Source organism: Colobus angolensis, unplaced genomic scaffold (genome assembly GCF_000951035.1).
Source record: "Colobus angolensis palliatus isolate OR3802 unplaced genomic scaffold, Cang.pa_1.0 Scaffold524, whole genome shotgun sequence".
Lineage (NCBI taxonomy): Eukaryota > Metazoa > Chordata > Mammalia > Primates > Cercopithecidae > Colobus > Colobus angolensis.
This window is the reverse complement of record NW_012118755.1, coordinates 330,083-336,082: the sequence shown is the minus strand read 5'-3', so window position 1 is coordinate 336,082 and position 6,000 is coordinate 330,083. Positions and strand designations below refer to the sequence as shown.

Below are 6,000 nucleotides of genomic sequence, written 5' to 3'. Positions count from 1 at the left end.
AAAATACACACACACACACACACACACACACACAAATTAGCTGTGTGTGGTGGTGCATACCTGTAATCCCAGCTACTAGGGAGGCTGAGGCAGGAGAATTGATTGAACCTTGGAGGTGGAGATTGCAGTGATCCGAGTTCGTGCCAATCCACTCCGACCTGGCAACAGAGCAAGATTCCATCTAAAAAAAAAAGCACAGACAGGCCAGGCACAGTGGCACACACTTGTAATCCTAGCACTTTGGGAGGATGAGGTGGGCAGATTCCTGAGTATAGCAGTTCGAGACAAGCCTGGGCAACATGGTGAAACCCCATCACTACTAAAGATATAAAATTTAGCCAGGCATGGTGGTGGGCGTCTGTAATCCCAGCTGCTCGGGAGGCTGAGGCAGAAGGATCACTTGAGCCCAGGAGGTAGAGGTTGCAGTGAGCTATAATCACACCACTGCACTTCAGCCTGTGGAGCAGGGTGAGACCCTATCTCAAAATAAATAAATGAATAAATAAATAAATAAATAAATAAAAGCACAGACAACAACAACAAAAAGAAATGGGACTGTATTAAACTAAAAAGCTGCACAGCAAAGGAAACAATTATGAGAGTGAAGAGACAACCTGTAGAACGGTAGAGAATACTTGCAAACTATTTATCCAAAAGGGACTAATATCCAGAATATACAAATAACTCAAACAATTCGACAGCAAAAACAAAAATGAAAACAAATAATCTGATTAAAATGTGAGCAAAGGATCTGAATAGATATTTCTTAGAAGAATACATACAAATGGCTAACAAATGTATGAACAATGTCCAGCATCACTAATCATCAGGGAAACACCAATCAAAATCACAATGAGGCATTATCTTACCCTAGTTAGAAGGTCTATTATAAAAAATACAAAAAATAAGTGCTGGTAAGGATGCATAGAAAAGAGAACTCTTAGACATTGTTGGTGGGAATGAAAATTAGTACAACTATTATAGAAAACAATGTGGCGGTTTCTCAAAAAATAAAATAGAACTACCATACAATCCAGCAATCACACTGCTGAACACATATCCAAAGGAAGGGAAATCCATATTTCAAAGGGATATCTGCACTCCTGCATTTATAGCAGCACTATTCACTATAGCCAAGATATAATATCAACCTAAACGTCTACCAACAGATGAACGGAAAAAGAAAATCTGGTATGTAAACACAGTGGAATATTATTCTGCTATAAAGATGAAATCCTGTCATTTGCAACAACATGGATGGGCCTGGATGTCATTAAGTGAAATAAGTCAGACACAGAAAGATAATTACTGCACATTTTCATTTATACTTTGGAGCTAAAAAAATTGGGGCTCACAGAAGTAGTGAGTAGAATTATGGGCATTACAGGGTAAGGGGGTAGTGAGGAGGGGAGGATAGGGAAAAAGGTACAAAAGCAGAAGAAGAAAGGAGAGGCAAAAAATCAGAGTTAATCAAATTCACAATAAAAATGAATAGCTGTGGCCAGGTGTGGTGACTCATGCCTGTAATCCCAGCACTTTGGCAAGCCGAGGCTGGTGGGTCATCTGAGGTGGGGAGTTCAAGACCAGCCTGAACAACATGGATAAACCCCATCTCTAGTAAAAATACAAAAAATTAGCCGGGCATGGTGGCGCATGCCTGTAACCCCAGCTACTCAGGAGGTGGAGGCAGGAAACTCACTTGAACCCGGGAGGCAGAGGTTGCAGTGAGCCAAGATCATGACACTGCACTCCAGCCCAGGCAACAAGAGTGAAACTCTGTCTCAAAAAAAAAGAAAAAAAAAAAAAAGAAAAGAAAAGAAAAAAAAAGAATAGCTGTGATGGTAAACTTGACTTGGTCATAGGGTGTCCAGATCAAACATTACTTATGGGTGCATCTATGAGGGTGTTTACAGATTAGATTAGCATTTGAATCAGTGGACTCAGTAAAGCAGATTGCTGTCCTCATGTGTATGGACATCACTCAATCCACTGAGGGCCTGGATAGAACACAAGGCAGAGGAAGGAGGAATTAACCCATATTTTCTGCCTCATTATTGAGTTGAGACATTTCATTTCATCCTCTCCTGTCCTTGGACTAGAATTTACACCATTGGCTTCCCTGGTTCTCAGGCCTTTGGACTCATACCAGAATTACACCACCAGCATTCCTGGATGTCCAGCTTGCAAATGACAGATTGTGAGACTTCTTAGCCTCCATAATCATGTTAACCAATTTCTCATCATCAATGTGTCTTTCCCCCTTACTCCCTGACACTGGTTCTGTTTCTCTGGAGAATCCTAATACACTGGGAATAAACATTTCCCCAAGCCCATACTATAGATGTATATTAGTGTTTTTTTCAATCTTTTCAAATCTTAAACTTAAAAATATTTTATTTATTTATGATTTCCCCCAATTGGAAACAACTTGCATATCCCTGGACTGGGGAATGGATAAGGAAACTGGTAAATCCATACCAAGAAATAGGAGTCAGCAATGTCAGAGGTGATATACTCCTCTTCAAAAAGTTTTAGTTCCCTGTTCTTTGTTGCTTAAGACCAACTTCCTTGTACTTCCTTGTCTCCTAGCTACTTGTTCTGTAAACAACCTTCCTGCCTTTGCCGTGCCCAAACAAGTCCAGATATGCCTTCCTGCCTAGTAATGGACAGTCCTCCTTCCTTCCTGCCTAATAGACCCTATTCAATTTTAAACCTTAGCCAATCGAGTTAGCTTAGATTGTGAGGTCCAACCCCAGCCAATGAAGAAGGGACACAGAAGTGCTAGGAACTGTATCAGGGATAACATCCCCTGCCCTAGCCCTCTCGGTGTACTCTTGTGATTGTGACTGGTGCAAGCTGCACCATTCTGCAGAAGTAAATTTGCCTTGCTGAGGAATTTTCTGCCTATGCATTGGTTTTCTCTGTGGTACCAGGCACTTGTTTCTAACAGCAGGAAAAACAAACAGAGGTATTGGTACACAAAACAACACAGAAGGATTTCAATTGCATTGTATTAAGAGATACCAGATTCAAAGACTACATAGTGTATGATTCCATTTATATAATATTCTAAAAAAGGCAAACATATAGGCCCAAAGAATAGTGGTTGCAAGAGGCTAAGAGTGGTGAGGGAATCTGACTTAAAAAGGTAGAATGGAGGAATTTTATTGACAGATGAAACAATTTTGTATCTTGCGTGTGGTGGTGGTTACACAAATCTAAGCATTTTCAAAGCTCATAAAATTATGCACCAAATAAAGAACTTTTCAGTATATAAAGCATAAATTTAAAAATGTAAATTTCAATAAATGTTTCACATACTTTTACTCAAATATTTGCACTTTTTTTTTTTTGAGATGCAGTCTCACTCTGTCACCATGCTGGAGTGCAGTAGTGCAATTTTGGCTCACTGCAACCTCCACCTCCAGGTTCAAGCAATTCTCCTGCCTCAGCCTCCCCAGTAGCTGGGACTACAGGTGCATACCACCACGCCTCACCTAATTTTTGTATTTTTAGTACAGAAGGGGTTTCACCATGTTGCACAGGATAGTCTCGACCTCTTGACCTCATAATCTGCCCGCCTCAGCCTCCCAACGTGCTGGGATTACAAATGTGAGCCACCACGTCCAGCCACATTTGCGTTTCTTTCAATTCTTGTAATAGACTTAAAAAGTTTTGCTGGAATGGAGTTGCTTATTTTTCTGTGTTATAAAAGGTAACTGATATTAAATTTATAGTTTCTGTCTTTGGCATCACATCCCTTTTTGTTTTTTTTGGGACAAGGTCTCACTTTGACACCCAGGCTGTAGCACAGTGGTGCCATGATGGCTTACTGCAGCCCAGGGCTCAAGTGATCATCCAACCTCAGCTTCTTGAATAGCTGGGATCACAGGCGCCTGCCTACATGCCCGGCTGTTATTTTTAATTTTTTGTAGAGATAGGGGTCCCACTATAGTGCCCAGGCTGGTCTTGAACTCCAAGGATCAAGTGGTCCTCTTGCCTCTGCTTCCCAAATTGCTGGGATTACAGGTGTGGGCCACTGTGCCTGGCCCACTTGTCATTTTTCAAAAATTTATACTCATTTAGTGGTTTAAATGTTTAAGTATTGTATACATGTGAGAGTTTATTATGTGTGATCTATGTATACCTCTATATTCCAAATTGCTCGGAATAACATGCTCTTTGGAATACTCCATTCTTTCTCTCACTGTTTTGAGATGCTGTATTTACTACACATTAAAGCATACTCTTAATCATGGTGTCTTATTTCCACGGAGCAGGTGCCAAACTACGTTGAATAGAGCAATATTATATAGACAGATAGATATAGATATTTCTTAGGCATTTTTTCCTGCTTTTTAAAACGTATACTGGGTGTTATTTAGGTTTTTACTTATTCCAGATAAAGTTGAGAATGCTTTTGTAAAGTACACAATACACTAAAGATCAAAGAGAAAAAATACACTCAAAAATTTGTTGATATTCTTTTAGGGATTTTGTCTTCCTAAGAAAGGTACAGATGGACTAAATGTATTTCCATTTAGTCAAGCAATTTTAATGTCACAGAGGAAATAATATGTGACATCTATTTTCTTCTTTCGGATTATTGTAGCTCAGTCAGAAAATCGTTACTGCTTTAACGATTTTGATGAAGTAGCTTTCCTGTGGCACCTCCCCTTTTTCCCGCTCCCAAAGAATCGCAGATAGTGTCCAAGTCTTTTTGTATCGATGAGATCTACTTCCTAACATTTAAAGTGCAACTGACACGCAGCTGAACTTTTCTTGACGCCTCTGTCTAAACTGCACACACGCTGCACACAGACCTCCCCTGCAGTGCACTCCTTTGGGGCGCCCTGGGAGCCAGGGCTGCAGGAAGCTCCTGCACCAACACCAACCGCATCTGCCCACTGCCTAGCGGGGCACCTATCAGCCAATCCCGAAGGGCTGCTCGCGGGGCCTCACGGGAAAGATAGTTTTCAGGTTGGGCGCCAACACCGTCAGGCTTTGCGCGCGAGCTGCGCGCATGCCTTGTCCACGGTCTACCTGTGCGTTTCCGCCTTTCTTTTTGTTTTTCTCAGGTTTTGCGTGGGAGGCGGTCGCGCGATTTCAAGGGTCTACCAGCTCTTCTACGGCGAATGCAACCCAATGAGAGAGTGAGATAAGCCTGGGCGGGTTGGGCAGGGAGGGCGAGGGGGCCCCGCGGGACTCCGGGGGCGGGCGGCAGGGGCCGGTGCCAGGTGGCGGGGAGGAGCCCCAGGGACCTCACAGGGGAAGCCGGGGACGGCAGGGCTGCACCATGTCTGTTAGGACGCTAGGCCTGTTCCTTAAAGGCGCAGTCTCTGTCCAGAGCGGGCTACACCGCGTGTGTCGCCCCCGTTTCTAGGGGCCGCAGAGGAGGGCATGTGCGCTTGCCTGGTCAGTGCGCTGAGCGTTGCGGGAGGAGCAGTTCTTTGGTCAAGCGGGAGCGGGTGTGCTAGGGTGCGCCCGTACCTGAGCGGGGAAGGGCGAGTGCAGTGGCCCGCCCCACCGACCGACTCCGTTCCACGTTCTGCATTCATCCTCTTTAGATTCCGAACTGCCCTCCAGTCAGGTCTATCACTGCATCTTGGTATTTGCTGTTCCTCTGTCCTGACTTGGTCTTGCACTTAGGAAAGATCTTCAAGAATTACCTAATTTTGGTTTGGCGCGGTGGCTCTCGCCTGTAATCCCGGCACTTTGGGAGGCCGAGGCGGGTGGATGACCTGAGGTCAGAAATTCGAGACCATCCTGACCAACATGGTGAAAGCCTGTCTCTACGAAAAATACAAAAAGTAGTCGTGCGTGGTAGCGCATACCTGTAATCCCAGCTAGTGAGGCGGAGAATTGCTTGAACCCGGGAGGCGGAGGTTGCAGGTAGCCAAGAACGCACCATTGCACTCCAGACTGGGCACCAAGAGCGAAACGCTGTCTTGGAAAAAAAAACAAACAAAACCTAATTTTGCCTCATTTGTTAGAAGAAAA

At 43.8% G+C, this 6,000-nt stretch overlaps 1 protein-coding gene across 1 annotated transcript in view; it reads left to right on the top strand.

Annotated features, from left to right (window-relative positions):
• Positions 1–5,423: 5,423 nt before the first annotated feature.
• Positions 5,424–6,000, top strand: part of LOC105525239 (zinc finger protein 33A-like) — a 141,844-nt gene continuing 141,267 nt past the window's right edge. The window contains 1 exon segment of the mRNA XM_011960775.1: positions 5,424–5,892. The gene's annotated coding sequence lies outside the window, so the exon portion shown is untranslated.